Source organism: Symphalangus syndactylus, chromosome 12, assembly GCF_028878055.3.
Source record: "Symphalangus syndactylus isolate Jambi chromosome 12, NHGRI_mSymSyn1-v2.1_pri, whole genome shotgun sequence".
NCBI lineage: Eukaryota > Metazoa > Chordata > Mammalia > Primates > Hylobatidae > Symphalangus > Symphalangus syndactylus.
In genome coordinates this window covers 84915602-84934208 of record NC_072441.2, presented here as the reverse complement: position 1 = coordinate 84934208, position 18607 = coordinate 84915602, and the positions used below count along the sequence as shown (strand labels likewise).

Genomic DNA, 18607 nt, shown 5'->3' with positions numbered 1-18607 from the left:
AACCCCCCCCAACCCCAAGAATGTCGCCCTTAAGTGGGGCTTTGTCACACACCAAGTGGGGGAGATGGGAGCTTTTCACCACTTCCAGTCTCCCCTTAATTTATCTACTTAGACTCCCACCTCTCAACTCTCCTGGGGCCCGGGGCCGCGAGGAGGAGCCGAGGTGGCGCGTGTTGAGAGTGTGCGTGCAGCTCGCACGGCCTCCCCGGAAAGGACCTCCTGGAGCACGCGGTGGCAGCAGCGCCAGGCGGGCGGGCGGTCGGCGTGCTCGGAGGGGCACCGTGGGAGCGGACGGATCCCTTTAAAGGCCTCTGGGTCTCGCCTCCCTACTTTGCCTCGCTTCGTCCCTTCCTCCCTCCCTCCCAGCAGGCGGAGGGATCCGCCGCTCGCGGTGCCGCAGCCTAGCTTGGGAGAGCGGTGGGGTGGGGGCCGACCCGGCCTGGCCCTGCCAGCCCTGGGGGAGCGAGGGGCGGGGCCGCGTCCTCGGGACCGCCCCAGCCCCGGCTCCGCCCCGCCACCCCCACAGGTGCCTCCCATTGGCCCCCACACCTGTCCGTCACCCCGTTCCCCCCACCCCTCAAGCTAGGCTGAGCTGTGCCTACGTCGGCCTCGACTCCCCGGGGCTGGAGGAGTTACCTTTGGAGCCCGAAAGGAGGAAGGAAGCAAAATATCAACAACAGTCGAGGCGGCTCGGGCGCTCGGCCCCGGTTCCTCGCTTGCCCGCCGCCCGCCTGCTGGCCCCCGCGCCCACGACGGGGGCCCAGGCCCCACGGCGCCGCCCAGGGCCCGCGCGGACGCCGGCCTCATTTATTATTCCCCCCGCCTGGAGCTGCGGCTTCCCAGTGTTGAAGATCCCCCGGACCAGGGGCGAGGGCTACCCGCTCTTTGCCGTGACAACACCGTTCCCCCAGCCGGGCTGGTAAGTAGAGAAAAATAATGCGTCTGCCACTTTAAGAGGCCCCCTCCCCCACCCGGTCCAGGGGTTGGGGTGGAGGGTGGTCTAGACCGTCCCCCTGAGGGGTGGGATGGGGCAGCCCCCGGGCCGGGAGGAACTCGCGAAGCGGGCCGTGTTTTCGTGTGGCGTTGGCGGGGATTACCTAGGGGACTGTTTGTGTCAGGGAGTCTGTCGTGGGGGACAAGTGGAGTGGGCTGCAATTCCTTTGGGTGTTGGGAGTACGGGGTGGGGACGGGCGGATCGGGGGCGCGCCCTCCTGTTCGTGTAGGGGGTTTACGACGGTCTCCGAGCGGTCTGGGACTGGGCACCATCCTCCGAGGGGGTCTCCGGTGACAGCCGGGAGCGACTGACATTTTAACAGCCGGCCCTCCCTCCCTCTCCCTCCTCTCGCCGCCTGTTCCCTCCTCCTTGGCCCGAAATGGTGCAGAAGGGGGCCTGGGAGGGCGGCGGGAGGGTGGAGGCGGGGGGAGCCGCAGCTGTTTGGGAAGCGGGGGAAGGAGGGGGGATGTTGTTCAGATGACACCGGGGTAGTGGGTTGGGGTGTGTGAGTGTGTGTGTCTCCGGGGCCCGTGTTTGCCGGGTGCCTGTGGAGTTGGGACGCGGAGTCGCCACGAGGTGGGCACGCAGGACCCTTCTTTGAGACTTCCTAGCCCCGCTTCCGAGACCGCTGATGTGGTTTTTCAGTAACCCCAGCTGGAGAACTCCCTGGCCAGAAGTTTGCAGCTGTTCAACATCTGGGCAAGAGTTCTCTAGTCCTCTCCACCTATGGCAGGCGGAGCTGGGCTGCGAGCGGGGGTTTAGGAAGTTTGGGGGGGCTTTTGGGAGGGTGGGCCAAGGAGACCAAAATGCTTTTAGTCCCCCACTCCAATGCCAGCCTCCCTCCTACCAGGTTCGGGTCTCAGGGGGTTGGGGAAAGGGGCCCCCTCCCCCTAGCAAATCACGCTGTCCTCTCAGCAGCCTTCCGAGGGCTCCTCCTGAAAGGAAGGCACTCTAGGAGCCACCGACCGGGTCATCCCAGGTTTGCCCTTCTGAGTGGGAGCCTCCCTCTGTCTCCCATTACTTGGTGCATTGTTGATGGGTTGGGGGAGGGTATAGCGGGTTGGGGGGGGGATCCTGTGTCCCTCTTTGCTGTGCCCAACCCCCATTTGAGTTTTCCTCAGAGTCCTGGTTTCTTTGCTTTGGGGTGGAGGTGGCCCTTATCCACTCCTCCTCCTATCCCTTCAGTGGGTCTCCGCAGCAATTCAGGGTCCAGCCTAGACTATGGGAAGTTTGCCGTCTGGGGCGGTGACCTTGGGCTGCTCGGGCCTGGAGATAGGAGGGGAGCGCAGGTCAGCCTGAGATTGGGTATTTTGGCGTTTGGGAGCTGTCCCCCTCCCACTCCTCTCCCAACCCCAACAGGAAGGTCTCAGTAGCTGAGGAGAGCATTGAAAAGGCACATGTCAGTGTTCACAGATGTCCACCCGCTTGTGGCCACGGGGTCACACCCGCCCCAGGACTTAGTCTGGCTCTCCCAGCTCCCACGGCCCTGCCTGGGAATGAATTTCCTTCCTGTGGTTTCCCAGTGTGTTGGGCAGAAGATGGGGGTGGGGTAGGAGTATTGTGGGAGTGGCTGAGGACCTATTTATACGGGGTGATTGGGGGACACTGGAGCTTATATGGAGCTCCTTCCCCACTTGCCCCAGCATAGGCATTTGGGCCCTTGGGTCTCAGTGATTATATTCTCTTTGTTGTAACTCCCTTGCCCCCGCCAATACACCCTGTATGTTTGCATATATGTGTATATGTATGTGTGTGCATGTACATTTGTAAAGGGAGGGGTCTCTGGTCTCTCTGGGGAGAAGTGGGGGAGGGGGGAAGGGAGGAGCTTTTACTCACTCCTGTAGGGACCCAAAAGGTTGAGTTTTTTACCTGAGATCACACAGCAAATCTGTGTCAGAGCTTTCGTCTTTCCACTCTTTTAGGCACAACTTCATAGTAGGGAGGGATTCTGGGAAGGGAGACATACAGTCCGTGTTCATGGAAGCCCCAGTCCAAGGGGAGAAGCAGGACCCAGAGAGCCTCATGATCCTTGTGTTGGGGGATGGGCATGGGGAATTGGCTAGAGCTTCTGTCTGCTGTACTCAATGCCTGAAAGATTGGTGGAGGACTTGGAGGGGTGGCAGGTGCTGTCCGTGTCCACCCCACTCTGTGCTTGGTGTCCCTGGGCTGGAGGGCCTGGGCATCCTGGCTCTGCCCCCTTGGCTCCTGGTTCTTCTCATAGGCTGGGAGATATGATAGTCTTTCTGGCTGCTGTTATATAATCTCTCTGTAGCAGGGTTTTTTTTTTTTTTTTTTTTTTTTTAATCTTTCCTGGGAGATGTGATAGGGAAGAGGAGGCAGAGGGAGACTCTTCAGGTTGGGAGGGCTAAAGGAGCAGTAGTAAGGAAGCTTGGGATGGGAGGTGCCTTGGCCCCTGAGGAGGCCTTGGGGATAGGCCCTCATTGATTATGGCCCAGCCCCTCAGACCCTTCTCCTCTACCGTGCCCTCGGAGGGTCCCTCTGCTGTGGTTGTCCCTGGCTCTTATACCCCCAGAGAGGCCTGGACCTCTCCCTATTTTGTCAACCTTCTCTTCCTGACCAGCTGGGCCCCCTGCTCTCCCTGGTTGGCACTGGATCCAGAATTTTAGGACTTACGCTGGCCTGGTGTGGGCCCTTGGTTGGACACTTTGCCACACACCTGAGTACCTTTATGGGGACAAGGGAAGTCCAGGAGCAAATGGGTGGGCCCAACATTTCCCTAGTTGTATTTGAGCCAGGCCTCCTGCTTCTTTGCCCCTCTAGTCCAGAGAGTGGTGGCCTTACTGGAAAAGAGGAGTTGAGGGCCTTGACTTAATACAGGCCTTGACCTCTTGGACACAGGTCATTGCTGGTATTCATCAGGTTCTGTAAGTGGGTATGAGGATCCGATGTGAGCCTGGAACCCTCATCAAGGGTCAGGTTCTGAGTCTCATGGCACGGTGGTGCTGGGATTCTCCCCATCCCACGGGACTGTGGCTGGGACTCTCGAGGCTCTCTCAGGCCAGCTGGTTTGAGGCAACTGTCTCTTTTTTATAGAGAAGGAGGAAATGGTGGCAGGCCGGCACAACCTCAACATCACTGTAATTGCTGGTGGCTTTTATGAGCCAGTCATGGGGCCGGAGTCCGGCCAACTGTCTGTCCTGTCCCAGTTTGGTGACTTACTCATGGAGGGAGGGGCGGTTAGGTACTAGAAGCTGTGTTCTAGAAGCTGGACGTCTGACTGTATTGTGGTTGATGTCGCTCTGTCTATCCATGATCACAGCAGGTAGGATGGAGCTTAGACTTCAGGAAGAACTTCCCAGTGGGGAAGCTGGGGGGAGAGAGATGGCTCTAATTTGGCATAGGAAGGGAGGGGAACTCAAAGCACTTTCTTTTCCAGTGGCTCTCCCGGAAGGAAAGGCCTTGACCTTTGGCTTGATGGGGTCGGTGCTGTTTGGATCTTGGAATATTTATTTTCTTTTTCCTCTCCCTGCTTATGGCTGAAAGTATTCTGAGGCGTTTGTCCTAGAGCTGTGGGAGAACTAGCCATTAGGCCCCTTTCCCCTAGTAGTGGGAGCTAGATAGGGGTCTCATGTAGACAGGCATGCCCAATGCGGTCCACAGCATTTAGTGGTACACATGCAGGAGGTGTGCAACGCATACACACTGGTATGTAGACACCCACAGAGCAGCTGCTGCACTGCGGGAGGTGGGGGGTAGTGAATGGCAAAGATGATTAAAGGATTGGAGAGTTGGGATGGGGTTGAGGGGACCAGAGGCAAGAAGGCGAAGGGCATAGCAAGAACTTTGAAGAGAGAAGGGCTGACTGGAGCAGGAGGGATTAAGGTTAGACCACAGATGGGCAGGCAGAGCCCTGTCTGCAAAATAAAGAGCATGGCTTGTGAGTCAAGGAGCCTTGGCTGACTTCCATCCTTGCCCCTTACCCCTCCCCCACGTGCCCCTCTCTGTGGTCCTGGCACAGCCTGCCTCTGCCCCTCACACTGACCTTGTATCCCCGGGTCCCTCCTCTTGGGCCCCAGCTTTCCAGATGTACAGAGTTTCGCCTTTCGGTGATTAACACCTGGGTGTTTTGGTGGTTTGTCGCTGGTCTCTGTTGCCCTCCCCACTCACCCTGATGAGCAAGGCCACTGTGAGGCATCAAGACTACATCTAAGCCCTCAGGCATCTGGGGGTAGATCCTTGGCCTAGGTGATCCCCAAGGCCCTCTTCATCTGACATTTTCCTTTTCCTGAGGCCGAGGCTACAAGCCTCTCTTTTCTGAGAGCCAAGTCATGCTTCTGGTTAGTCCTGGCTGGTGTGGAGACAGGGGAATGCATTCATTGATTCTGCACAGGACCCTGATAGCCAAGGGGGCGGGAGGCACTTATGCCTGTCTGACTTCTCTTCTTTCGGCTGTGGGCTGGGAGGGGAGGGACATGTCCGAAGCTCTGGCCTGTCACTGGCCACACCCAGGTGGGACCATATTTACTCATTTAAACTCAACCCTCCCAGGAGGCTCTGGGCTCTAGGCCTGGTCACTGACCTTGGCTTGGTGCCTCTGGCTGGGTGCTGTGGCCACTCTCCTAGGAGCTGGGCAGACCAGGAAACCATACAGAGGGAGCTTTTTTTTTTTTTTGCCCCGTGGTCAAAGGAGCTTTACCCTCAGCATTACCCCTCTTGCCCAACTTTCCAGTATACTTTGAAGACCAAAAACCACAACTTTTAATTTTTTTGAGGCAGGATCTTGCTCTGTTGTCCAGGCTCGAGTGCAGTGGTGCCATCATGGCTCACTGCAGCCTCCCATTCAAGCAATCCTCCGGCTTCAGCCTTCCAGGTAGCTGGGACTCCAGGTGTGAGCCATCGTGCCCCGCCCAAAAACCAAAACTTTTGAGATCCCAATGAAGAGAGGTGATGGGTTCTCAAAAGGGAGGAAGGAAACTTCCATTTCTTATGTTCCTGTGTGCCAAGCTTTGTACTGAACATGGGAACATAAGAAGAATGTTTCTCTCTAAAACTGTTTTTTTGAATTGGGAAACTGAGTCTCGGAGATTTGAGTGACTTTTAAGCTTTCCTAGTTATGAAGTGTAAAGGGCTTTTGTCTGAGATTAAAGGAGAGATCCTGCCCTGCAGGACGGGGCAATGGAAAGGAGGCCCATGGACACCTGAGAGGAGGAGGAGAAATTGAAGGGAAGAGAAAACCAGGATTCCTCAGCAGAAGGCAGAGAATCAGCCTTTGGTGGCAAGGTGAGGGGGGTATTGCTTTGACTTGAGTGTCATGGAGAAAGCCCCCAAAGCAAGGGTGTGAGGGCAGGAACAAATGATACTCCGAGACCCCTCCTGCTATCCCTGTTAGCTGCCGCATGGGATGAATGAGAAGAGACACTAGAGTGGGAAGGCTTGGACCACAAGAGGCTGGGCTTGTCTCAAGGCAGACACAAGGCCAGTGTGAGCCTCCCAGGCCCAGACCTGGGGAATTGGCCCTGGAAGGAATGTGCTAGAACTCCCAGGTGGAGGGAGACTCCCTCTCACTCCCATCCAGGTTGTAAGCAGAAGCCCTGTGCCCAATAGTCAGTCTGCCTCTGCCCCTTATTTCTGATGACCTTGAGCAAGTCCCTGCCCATCTCTGTGTGAGTTTCCATACCTGTGAAAGGGAGGTGATGCTACCTGCCTCACATGGGAAGGGAAGGAGTTTCTGCCAGAAAAAGTGTGATGGTTGCATCTTTTCTCTCAGACCTTCAGCCCCAGCCTGGCCCAGGACTTGCCTGCTAAGGCAGCTACCCAGAAACAGGGGTGGGGGCAACGAATGCCTTTGGTGTCCAGGGTAGGGATTGAGGAGGCCTTGAGGGTTCTTCCTGGCCTAGGGCTCCGTTTGGCCCTGGGATGGGTTGGGAAGCTAAGCCCAGCCCTCCCCTCCCCATCCAGCCATCTCCTTGTCTCAGAACCTGCCTCCTCCACATCTTAGTCCCATGAGTCTTGCCAGATCCCTCTGGCTGCATGCTTGCTTACCCCTCATGATTCTCTCATCCTCAGCCCACCAGCAAATACCTAGGGTTGAGGGTTGAGAGAACAAAGAATACGGGGAGAGCCCATCCCTAAGTTTCAAGTAGAAATGCGCGGCAGGAGGGTGGAGTGAGGAGGGTGGGGCTTGGTCCCTTTTCCTGGGGTCTTCCCACTCCAGTTGGATCAAGTAACAAGGCAATAGAGCAAGGGGTTTGAGGGATGACCTCAAACCTTGAGATTTTCCCTTTAAAGCATGCGTGTATTGTGTGTTCGGTGAGGGATGATGGTTGGGGTAGACCAGGAGGATGGGATGATCTGAAAGTGGGTTTTTCAGACCTTCCCATTGCCTCTCTCCTTAACCTATGGGCCCTTTCCTCCAGCCACCACCACTGCCTCCTCTATGCTGAGTCTCCTTATGCAGGCCTCTGGGGCCCATGATGGCTGGGTGGGGACAGGTGTCCTAGCCCAGCTGCTCCCTCTTGTCTCCCCCACCTGTCAGCCTGGGGGTGGGGAGCTAAGAAGGAGGGGAGTTAGGGGAACTGCTTAGCCCCTCACCCGTTCCGAGGGGTGGGTTCCTGGTTGTAAACTGTAGCAGGGGAGTCAAGAGTAGACAACAGGCAGGGACTTCCCCTCAGAGGAAGGATAACTCCAGATCATAGTAATGGCAAGGAAAACTTGGTAGGCAGAGGTTCTTGCTGGCAAAAATCTGAGGGGTCCCTGCACGGCATCCTCATGAAAGGGTGAGAAGCCAGGTATTGGTAAGGAGCACGGATTTGGCGACATGTATCTGCATAGCCTTGTGCAGGTACTGCTCTCCCCACCCCCTTCCTTCTGGGCCCCCCCTCCATCTGGCTGGGCATCTTAGCCTCACCTGGCACCTTTCCTGAAAGCAGCAAGCTAATCCTGTAAGAGCTGCCTGGCTGGCCGCCTCAGCAGGCCCACGCAGCCACGATGCCCGCCCTCCCTCCGCTGCCAGGGGCTTAGAGGACTGTCCTTCGAGTTAGAAGGAGACCCAGCCATTGCCCTGAACGGCCCCTTTAAATCCTCAGTGGCTTCTCGAGGTCATGATGTCTCTAGGAGGATTTGCTTTTCCTGATTGGATTGGCCTCTTTCGGGTCCCCTGTCATCACTGTAGGTGAACCCTTCATGTTTTCCACCTCCCCTTTCCTTATAATTGGTACTGTCCAGTCTGAGGACCCAGGCCTTGGACTCTGTCCCCTGTCTCTTTGCTCTCATGTCCCAGCAGTCAGGGCTCAGACCCCCTTCATCTGCTTCAGCCAGAGCAGCCCTGTCTCAGTTCTGTGGCTAAGAAGAAAGGATCTTGCTGCTTTAAAAAAGGGGACGAACACTGCCCAGGAAGAGAATGCCCTTCTGAGACTGTCTGCTGCCTGCCTCTCTCCATTTTTTTCTCTTCAGCCTGCTCTTCCTTTGGCCAGGGGCCCACACTCCTCATTACCCCATGCCCTTATTTCCATGGGAAGTCCCTCCCCTGATCTAACCATTAGCCTACCCGCTGCAATGGCAGGCAGCCCAGACCCAGCACTGGTGGCATTATGCTCATTCCAACGGCTCTCAAGCCGACCCGCCCCCGAGGCCCCAGCTGCCACTTTCACTTCTGTCTCCTGAGACCCCAGAGGGAAGTTGGGTTGGGGACACACTAACCGTCCCAACCGCCCCCACCTCTCCTCAGCAAGGGCTTCTGATAGCCAAGGGCCCCTGTCCATTGTTCTTGTCTAGATGACCAAAGTGGGTTAGGTAACAGTGGAAGATTGGCTGCAGTGGGAGGGATGGCAGTTAGATAGCAGGAAGGACTTCCTAGGATTGGAGACCACTGCTGGGCTTCATTGTTTCAGAGGATCTGGGAGAGGTGTAGATACTCTGGACAAATGTAGGTCAGACTTAAAGGTAGGTAGGAGATTGGTTGTCTGCAGCTCCCATTGGTTGGCATACAATACTGGGGCCTCCATGCCCTCCCACGTGTCACCAGCCTCACATACTTGGTTGGAGGGCTTCTGACAAAGCAAGTTTGAGCCCCAGAGACTACTTTGAGTCCAAGGACTCAGCCCTGAGAAGTTCTTTCTGTAGTCTTGTATCTATCCTACCTGCTGTCCTGGGCCATTTCCTCCCCTGCCCTGTGGATGGGTTTTGGAAATGGAGATAGAAATGGAAGTAAAGGACAACTCACCTCCATCCTGCTGCTGCTGCCCCAACCTTGGCACTAAAGAGGGGAATGGGATTCTTCTCCTGCGATGCCCCAAGGCAGTGACAGAGCCACACTTCACCCTGTGAACCTTACCAAACTCCTATAGCTGCCATGCTTGCTTATTCGTTGTGATTTCACACCCCTTCCCCATCTCTGCCTAGACAAGAGTAGGGGACCCAGTTGGACTGAGAGCTCTAGACTGTATCACTGGGAGTTACTATAAATCCAAGAATGCTTTCTGGAGGGGAAAGATGGGAACAAAGGCCTGAGGTACCAAGAACTCCACTTGGTGTCCACAAGTGCCTACGGATCCTGGGTGGGGGTGACCCAGGTCCTGGAATGGGAAGTTGAGCCTGAAGGAATAAGGTCAGAGACGCTATGCAAATCCTCATGCAAATGAGTGGTGGTGAATCATTGCAGCTCGGCCTGCTGGGATGGAGTATGAAGACAGCCTTAGGCTTGGGTTCTAGAGCCGGTCCCACCAGGGACCAAACAGTGACCTTGGGCTAGTTGGTGCTGAGCAACCACAAGAAGGTGGGTCTGATAGGTATTCCCAGTGTGTGAGGGGATGGGGATGACTGAGTCTCTGCCACAAGGGCCTTGTTTGCCCCACTTGGTACTTGTTCTGGCTGACCAGAGCCTTTGTCAACCCCCTTGGCCATCTTTTGGGGGGTTACTGTTTAGAAGGCACCTGCCCCTTCACCAGCCCCATCCTGACTCTCTTCTAGTGCCCTCATTGCCTTTCCTCCCCAGCAGGAGGATGACAGACCCAGCCAGGCCATCTCTTCAGTTCGTCTCCCTTCCCTTTGGGCCTCCCCTGAGAGCACAGGAGCCATGTGTTTGGGCCAGAAGGGCATTTGGGTACCTAGTCCACCCAGCTACCCATCATACTGGCCAGTGGGGTGAAGCCTGTGGAAGGCAGTGACTTACTCAGGATCACATCTTAGACCAGAGCAGGGACTAGAACCCAGGTATCCAGAATCCCAGCTTAGAGACCCCATATTTCCCTAAGCTGTTCATTGCCCTACCTCACCCATCCCTTCTCTACTGGGACGCAGTCTCCTGTTGCCCCCAAATACTTCCTGAGATCAGTCTGGCTAGCTCTAGGAGCTTGTTTTGTGGAGGGGGCGGGGTAGTTACCTAGGAGCCAGCCCAGAGGCCATAAGGGGAAGGTCAGAGCTGGAGTGGGAAGTGCTGGACCCTGGGGGACAGGCTGCTGCTTTGTAAAGAGCCAAATGGCCTCACAGCTGCTACAGGAAGGATGAGAGCTAGACTACAGGAAGGACAAGCTGGGGTGGGGAAGACATGGAGGAGGCTCAGGAGACAGACCCTCACTGGAGAGGCATCTCCTGGGCAGAGAACAGGATGACCCCATCCCAGGAGACTTGCCAGGGAGAAGAGGGCGGGAAGCCTAGGGTGGGGCTCGGGAGAGTTGTCCAGCGGAAGCTAGGGGGAGGGCTCAGCCCTGCTGTCCATACTGGGTGCTCCCCTTGGCAAGTCAGTTCCTGTCCCTTAAGCTGAGACTGCAGGGCTTGCCCCCAACTTGAGTTCCTAGGGTGCCTGGGGCCTGAGACCACCCCTTCCCCAGGCCCAGCTTTCCTGGACTGCCTGCCCCCACAGCCCGACAGCCCGCCCCCAGGTCCCCTGTCAGTGAGTTAAAATTAGCTCAGTGCCCAGGCTAAAAATAGCCCCTGCCCAGCCCTGAGGCTGCTGGACTGGGGGAGGGGAGTCCCCGAGGGAGGGAAAGACGGTGGGAACCAGGGATTTGGGTAGTGAACCTGCCAGACAGAACTTTGAAGGGTTGGGGCTGGGTCCCTGCCTTTGAGATCAGACCCTAGAAGCACTTCTGGGGTGAAGAAAAGAGGCTGCTGTGGGAGGGGGCGGGGACAGAGAGGGGGCAGAGGGAACGCAGCATGAGCGGGAGACCCAAGAGGGGCCCAGGAGCAGGAGCGTGGGGAGCAGGCCTCGCAGGAGGGGGTGTGAGAATTGGGCTGTGTGTGGGATGGGGAGAGGGACAATGAGGCTCCTGCCTTGGCTCAGACTTCAGAGGGGTAATGTCCCCCACTTCTTCTGTGAAGGAAGAGCTCACTATGTGAACCACAGAATGATCCTGGACCATCTTGCCTGGGTGTTTGGGGGCATCACCGGCTTCACCTTCCTGCCCTGTCTCCCAGAGCTCCTTAGCCTGTGTCTCTGTACTAGGGAAGAGGTCCCAGGGCTGAAGTTGGGAGAGAGAATGACTAGGAAGGTTGTGAACCTGGGGGTAGACTGGGTAATAAGGCAGGGCCTGGGGATTGAGCTGGGCAGCCATGGTCCTTGGTCCTCGGTCCTCACCTCTGCTGCCTCTCAGGGCCGGCCTGCCTGCTCTGGGATGCTCCTTCCAGGGCTGTGTCTGGGTCCAGTCCAGGCCCCCAAGGGCCGCCTTGCCTCTCCCTGCCTTTGCCCTGGGTGGGACCTGCCCCTCCCTTGTCTGTCTCTTGGCTGGACTGCAAGTTCTCAGAGGGCAGAGGTGGTGTCCTGTTGAGTTATTCCCCCAGCGCTGGGCCAGGAGTCAGTCCTGGAAGCCGTTGTTGAACCTGTCTCTTGTTCTCTACCTGCTTCTCTCTGAATCTTTGTCTCTGCGGGTCTCCTACCTCTCCCTCTCCTGTAGCCCTCTCCTTGTCTGTCTCCGCCTCTGCCCCATAATGCCTTCTGGCCTCGCTGCCTCTTTTTCTCTGTCATCTTTCCTGTGTCTGTGTGTCTGTCCCCCCTCTGCCACCCTCTTCTGTGTCTGCCTCACCCACGCCTCCTCCCTCGTTAGTGAGCAGGCTGCTTGAGGCTGCCTGACTGTGGGGGTGACAGGTGGATTGGATTGTCACCCCCTCCCCCAGCGCCTGCTGCTTATTTCATGCCCTGCAGCCCAGCCACAGGGAAGGGGTGGGAGGAGGGATGACAGCTGTCTCCAGTGCCTCCTGCCTTCCCCTCCAGTCCTCAGCCTGCAGCCCGGAGCAGCCTGGGAGGAAGAGATGAAGGGCCCGCCTAATGAGACCCTTTCTCACGATGAGGAAGAGCAGGTTGAGGCCCACTGCTCTGTGATGCGAGGCTGCTCACTCAGCTTCTCTGGGCGTCTGCTCCCTTTTGACCTGTGCTGGTATGGGAGCTCTGGAAGCAGATGCCCTGTAGTTTCTTTGAGCCTTGGGACCACTAGGATGGGAACAGATATGGGTGGAAGGGTGTAGGGGAGAAGGAAAGGTAGGTACTCCCCTGCCAAGAGCAAGAAAGAGAGGATAGAGGCTGGCCACCGGAAAGGAATTCCCCTGCAGCTCCATGGGAAGGACAGCCCTGCTCAGCCCTGCTGCAGCTGCAAGGAGGCTGCCCTGACCTCTCCCCTTCACCGCTCTTCCCACTGGCCCCAGGCCACCTTCACACAGGAACTGAGATAGCATCATTCTGAAACCCGAAAATGGTTTGAATATTTCTCAGGTACCCAGAGGTGTTGCAAAGGGGGAGGCAGGGACCCGTTTCTTCTCCCATGCCCCCTCCAAACCAGTCCTCTTTAGGGTACATTTTGCACATCATGTGTAGCTCATTTGCATGTAAACACAACCCACAGGTTCTAATTGGGTCGGTACCTGGGCTTGGAAAAATGGCTATCAGTGGGGTCCTTCTGGATTCCCCCTGGTCCCCTCAGCTCTCCTTCTTGTCGAGGGTGTTGTCAGAGGGGCCTCCTGCCCTGCATCCTCCCCGCTGTCCATTTGTGAAGGTTTCTCCTCAACCACCCTTCTCCACAGTTGGTGAGTCTGTGCCTGCTTCCCTCTCTGGGCATCTGCTCCCTTTTGACCTGTGCTGGTATGGGAGCTCTGAAAGCAGATGCCCTGTAGTTTCTTTGAGCCTTGGGACCACTAGGATGGGAACAGATATGGGTGGGCATTGCCAAATGTCCTCCCCATCTTTGCTTCTCCCGTGTCCACCAGGAAGGCCCTGCCTCTGCCTGTCCCAGCCCCCTGCCACCCACGAGGTTCACTCCGCCCCACTCTTGTCCTGTCCACGGAGTCAGGTGAATCAGAGTCAAGCAGCCAGAGCCTTGAGAGCCTTTGAAGGGGAACTTTTGGTGACATAGAAACTGTCAGCCTGAGGAGTCATAGTTGTGGCCTGAGATCAGGATTGGGCAGGCCCTGGGGCCATCAGAATAGGAAGGCCATCCTGGCCAACCCCCTGTCTCTTTGGTAGCCCAAGTCCTCCCAAGCCCTGGGCTCCAGATACCAGGCAGAGTGAAGGAGAGATGGTTAGAAGAGAAGCAGCCAAGGGCCAGATCATCTGTGAGGGCTCCTAGAGGAGGAGTAGACCAGACAGGAGAAGAATGGGGCCAGGCGAGGCTGGAGAGGAGAGACTCACATCTGGAGAACAGATGCCCAGGCCTCTGGCTCCTGCCAGTTGGTTAGGTAATTAGGCAGAGGGCTAATTAAGGAGGTCCAGGTGTTCATTAAAACCTCCCTAATTGGGTAGGAGGGAAGTTTAGCCAGGATAGGCCTCCCAACCTTGGATAGGGTCAGGTTAGGGTATTTTGTGCCTACCTAGGCCCCAGCTACCCCTTCTTCCAAAATCAGGATTGAGTTCATGTTCTTGCCTCAGGGCTTTCAAAGACCCTGCAGCAATGTGGAATGGATAGCAGATGGAAAAAAGGTCAGTATAGACTGTGCCTGCTTTGTAGAGGGGTTTGTGGTTAGATGGGAGGAAGGACTGCCTAAGGCAGGGGCATCTCTTCCTCTGGCAGTGTTGGCACAAAGGTGGCAGCAGCAGTGGGGAAAGGGGCCTGGGAAGCATGGAATTATAAAAAGTGCTTTGGGCTACCTTGGTAGGGAGTGGGAATAGATGGGGCCTAGTCTTTTTAACCGTGACTTCTCTCTGTCAGACGATGCTCAGTGAATCTCTGTTGCTTCCCTGCCTTCTCAGCCCTGATCCCTCTCTCGTCCCAGCTCCCCCAGCATGAGGCGGGGGTGGGGGGGGGCGGTGTAGGAGATCAGCCAGGGAGCTGGTTGCCAGGCGACAGTTGCCTAAGCAACCCCATCCTCTCCATCTCCATGTGCTCAGGGCTGCTCCTTAGAAGACTTTAGAGTCTCACCCTCTGCACCAACCAACCTGAGGGTGGGGAGGGTTGAGGACTGGGATACCAGGGGTGGTTGGAGGGTGGGTGGTGTCCAAATCTTCAGGGGCAGTTGGGAGAGGAAGGGTTCTAGCTCCATAGAGGATAGAGTGAGAGGAATTGGTACTGCAGCACGACTGTTGGAGGTTAGACTGCAAGAAGGACTTCTCATAGCACCACAACAATGAAATAGTATTTTCTTCTTTTCAACAGACATTTTCTCAGCTCCTTCTTACAGGAGATAGAGTAGTGAAAAAGACAGATGTGATTCCTGCCCTCATGAAACTTTAGCTTCATAGAGGAGCCAGGCGTTAAATAGAAGCACAGAATCATAGTTATTCACAATTGTGATAAATGCTAGAAAGATTGCAAGAGTGACTTTTCTAAGGGTCATGAGAACAAAGGGAGGCTTCTCTTCCAGTTTGGAGGAAGAGGCAGTATTGGTCATCAGCTGACAGAGGTTACATTTCTGCAAGAATTTGGTTATGAACTAAAGGTGGTGAGAGGGAGATAGTAAAGGGGAGAGAGGGAAGGTAGATGCTGTAAGCCAGAGGAGCCCAGCAGTTCCTGCATTTACCAGTCTAGATTTGGTTTTCAAGACTAGGCCAGAGAATCCCATTTAAAAAGCCAACTATTTGTAGCCCCCTCCCCTTGCCCTCTGTGTGCCCTCCCCTACCTTCCCTGCCAAAGCCCATACCACTGTAGCTCTAGAAAGCACAGTCTTTGGATTGCACTGGGAAGCAGGGGAGCTGAAATCCCTGGGCTGGAGCCTTTGCAATGGGAACTTGGCAGACACTGGGGTCACAGGTGAGGAATGGGGTATCTAGAGCTGGTTTGGGGCTCAGGTGTCTGCTGGGCCACTCAGGACTGGCTGGGCTGGTGTTGCTCTTGTCCCAGGGTACCAGTAGGAGGCCCAGGGCCCATGGAGCACCTTGAAGAAAAGGAGGAGGGGAAGAGGAGGCCGGACAGGTGGCTCACACCTGTAATCCAGGCACTTTGGGAAGCTAAAGCGGGAGGATTGCTTGAGTCCAGGAGTTCAAGACCATCCTGGGCAACATAGGAGGAGACTCTGTCTCTGCAAAAGTCAAAAAATTGGCTGGTCAGCCGGGCGCGGTGGCTCACGCCTGTAATCCCAGCACTTTGGGAGGCCAAGGCGGGCGGATCACGAGGTCAGGAGATCGAGACCATCCTGGCTAACACGGTGAAACCCCGTTTCTACTAAAAATACAAAAAAAAAATCAGCCAGGCATGGTGGCGGGCGCCTGTAGTCCCAGCTACTCAGGAGGCTGAGGCAGGAGAATGGCGTGAACCCGGGAGGCGGAGCTTGCAATGAGCCAAGATCGCGCCACTGCACTCCAGGCTGGGTGACAGAGCGAGACTCCGTCTCAAAAAAAAAAAAAAAAAATTGCCTGGTCGCAGTGGCTTATGCCTGTAATCCCAGCACTTTGGGAGGTTGAGGCGGGCAGATCACGAGGTCAGGAGTTCGAGACCAGACTGACCAACATGGTGAAATCCTGTCTGTACTGAAAATAAAAAAGTTAGCCAGGTGTGGTGGTGGACACCTGTAATCCCAGCTACTTGGGAGTCCGAGGCAGTAGAATCACTTGAACCTGGGAGGCAGAGGTTGCAGTGAGCCGAGATCACGCCACTGCACTCCAGCCTGGGCGACAGAGTGAGACTCTGTCTCAAAAAAAGAAAAAAGTCGGCTGGGCACGGTGGCTCACGCCTGTAATCCCAGCACTTTGGGAGGCCGAGGTGGGCGGATCACGAGGTCAGGAGATCGAGACCATCCTGGCCAAGATGGTGAAACCCCGTCTCTACTAAAAATACAAAAAATTAGCCGGGCGTGGTGGCGGGCGCCTGTAGTCCCAGCTACTCGGAGAGGCTGAGGCAGGAGAATGGCGTGAACCCAGGAGGCGGAGCTTCCAGTGAGCCGAGATTGCGCCACTGCACTCCAGCCTGGGCGACAGGGCGAGACTCCGTCTCAAAAAAAAAAAAAAAGAAAAAGAAAAAAGTCAAAAAATTAGCTTGGCATGGCGGTACACACTCATGGTCCCAGCTACTTGGGAGGCCGAGGTAGGAGGATCACTTGAGCCCAGGAGTTTGAACCAGCCTAAGCAACAAAGCAACACCCTGTATCTACAAAAAAAAAGAGAAATTATTAATAAATTACCTGGGTGTGGTGGCATACACCTGTATGATCATCTACTTGAGAGGCTGTGGCTGGAAGATTGAAGCTGCAGTGAGCTGTGATTTGTACACTCCAGCCTGGACAACAGAGCAAGACCCTATCTTAAAAAACAACCACCACCACCAAAAAAAAAAAAAAAAAAAAAAAAAGAAGAAGAAGGGTAGGGAGTCGTTTGAAGAGCAATGGGTTTATCTGCATTGTTTTCTGTAGGTATCCAGGCAGAGCAGAAGCTCTCCAGCTAGGCTGGGGAGCAGTCTTGGTAATGGGATGGGGCCAGTATCCCAGCTCCTCCCAAATTTATAGATTCCTTGCCTTCCCTCTCCTCCTTCCCTCATGAGCAAGAGACCAAGGCTGAACTTTAGCATCTACTGTGGTACCGTAGGGGCCATGTTGAGTTGGGCCGGAAAGGCTCCAGGGAAACTCAGCAGCCATTGGCAGTGGGAGCTGGGGGGTAGGGGTAGGGGTTGTTCTCTGTCATCAAATACCTCTCCCCAGGTAGTGGGCAGTGGGTGCGGAGGATCAGACAGTGGCTGGGGGTCTACATCCCTGGACTCTGCAGTAGGGTCTCTGGGCATGGAGCTCTATGGAAGGGGAGCTCTGGAGGGGAGGGCGGGCCTTCTCTGGTCCAGGCTCCTCCCAGGACCCAAATAGAGTGGCTTTAGAAAGCATGGGCCCCAGTTCACTATCCTCTTCTAACATCTTCCAGAAAGCTCCACTTTTGATGCAAGGACTCCTGGAATCAGAGCTAGAGGGGCCCTGAAGTCATTCCGTGCCTCCATCACATCTTGGGCCCTTCCAGTCCCCAGGGACTCACCCAGCCTGCGTAGGCACTGCCCACACCGGAGAGAATGCACCTTTTCTGGCCCAGGCTGTGCTGCCATCCCTTTTTTTTTTTTTTTTTTTTTTTTTTTTTTTTTTTTTTGAGACGGAGTCTTGCTCTGTCCCCCAGGCTGGAGTGCAGTGGCGCGATCTCGGCTCACTGCAAGCTCCGCCTCCTGGGTTCACGCCATTCTCCTGCCTCAGCCTCCCGAGTAGCTGGGACTACAGGGGCCCGCCAACACGCCCGGCTAATTTTTTGTATTTTTGGTAGAGACAGGGTTTCACCGTGTTAGCCAGGATGGTCTCGATCTCCTGACCTCGTGATCCGCCTGCCTCGGCCTCCCAAAGTGCTGGGATTACAGGCTTGAGCCACCGCGCCCGGCTGTGCTGCCATCCTTGAGCCCCCTCCTATCCTATGGTGCCTCCTGGAGTTGTGCAGTGCAGGGGCTGTTTCTCATCCTGGCTTTGGCATGGAGCTGTTCAACCAGTGGGCTGTGAGGGGGTTACACGTGTCCTGAGACAGCAGGTTCTCTGCCTGGTGCCTGCATCCGCCTGGCTGCCAGTGGCCTCCCCAGTGTATGTCATTTGGCCCTGTATTTTCTCTGTCTGCTTCAAGATGTACAAGGTTGGGAAGCACTACTCTTAGACTGAGCTTGGGTTCTAGATGTGGTCCATACCTCTAGAGCAGGAATCAGCGAACTATGGCCCGTGGACCAAATCTGGCCCATGCCCATTTTTGTAAATATAGTTGCATTGGATCACAGCCATGCTCACGCTCATTCGTTTATGTGTTGCTGTCTGTTGCTTTCATGGTACAATGACAGAGTTGAGTAGTTACAACAGAGACTGTATGGTCTGCAAAGCCTGAAATATTACTATCTGGCCCCAAAATTTCCACCTCCTGGTCTAGAGGAATGGTTTCATTATTTTAAGCAGCACAACTCTTTCCACAAACAAAAATCTTAGGCTGGGCGTGTCCGAAGGTAGCGAGTTAGCTCAATTGATTGTTCACAGTCAGTTACAGATTGAACTCCTTGTTCTACTATTTCCTGTCTTCTCACTACTGCACTTGACTAGGCTTATAAAAATAAAAAGAAACCTTAGGCTTAAGCTCACTGAGTAAAACAGATTAGTGTGGAGGAACTCTAGTTGAAGGGAGATGTGGGTGCTACAACCCCAAGCCCCGCTACCGGACTCCAGGCCCCAGAGTTCCATGAGTTGGTATGAGGCCCACTGCTCTAGACCTGCTCTAGTATGTTCTTGAGCCAGGGGCACCAGAGA

General features: G+C 55.6%; 1 protein-coding gene across 5 annotated transcripts in view; it reads left to right on the top strand.

Moving 5' to 3' along the window:
• Window positions 1–551: 551 nt before the first annotated feature.
• MEF2D (myocyte enhancer factor 2D) overlaps window positions 552–18607 on the top strand; it is a 38674-nt gene continuing 20618 nt past the window's right edge. The window contains exon 1 of one of the 5 annotated variants that reach the window (XM_063624862.1): window positions 552–919. The gene's annotated coding sequence lies outside the window, so the exon portion shown is untranslated. Of the gene's footprint in view, window positions 920–3276; window positions 6236–11225; window positions 12968–18607 lie in introns of those variants that run through there. The other 4 variants (XM_063624858.1, XM_063624861.1, XM_063624860.1 and 1 more) reach the window with 4 other exon arrangements.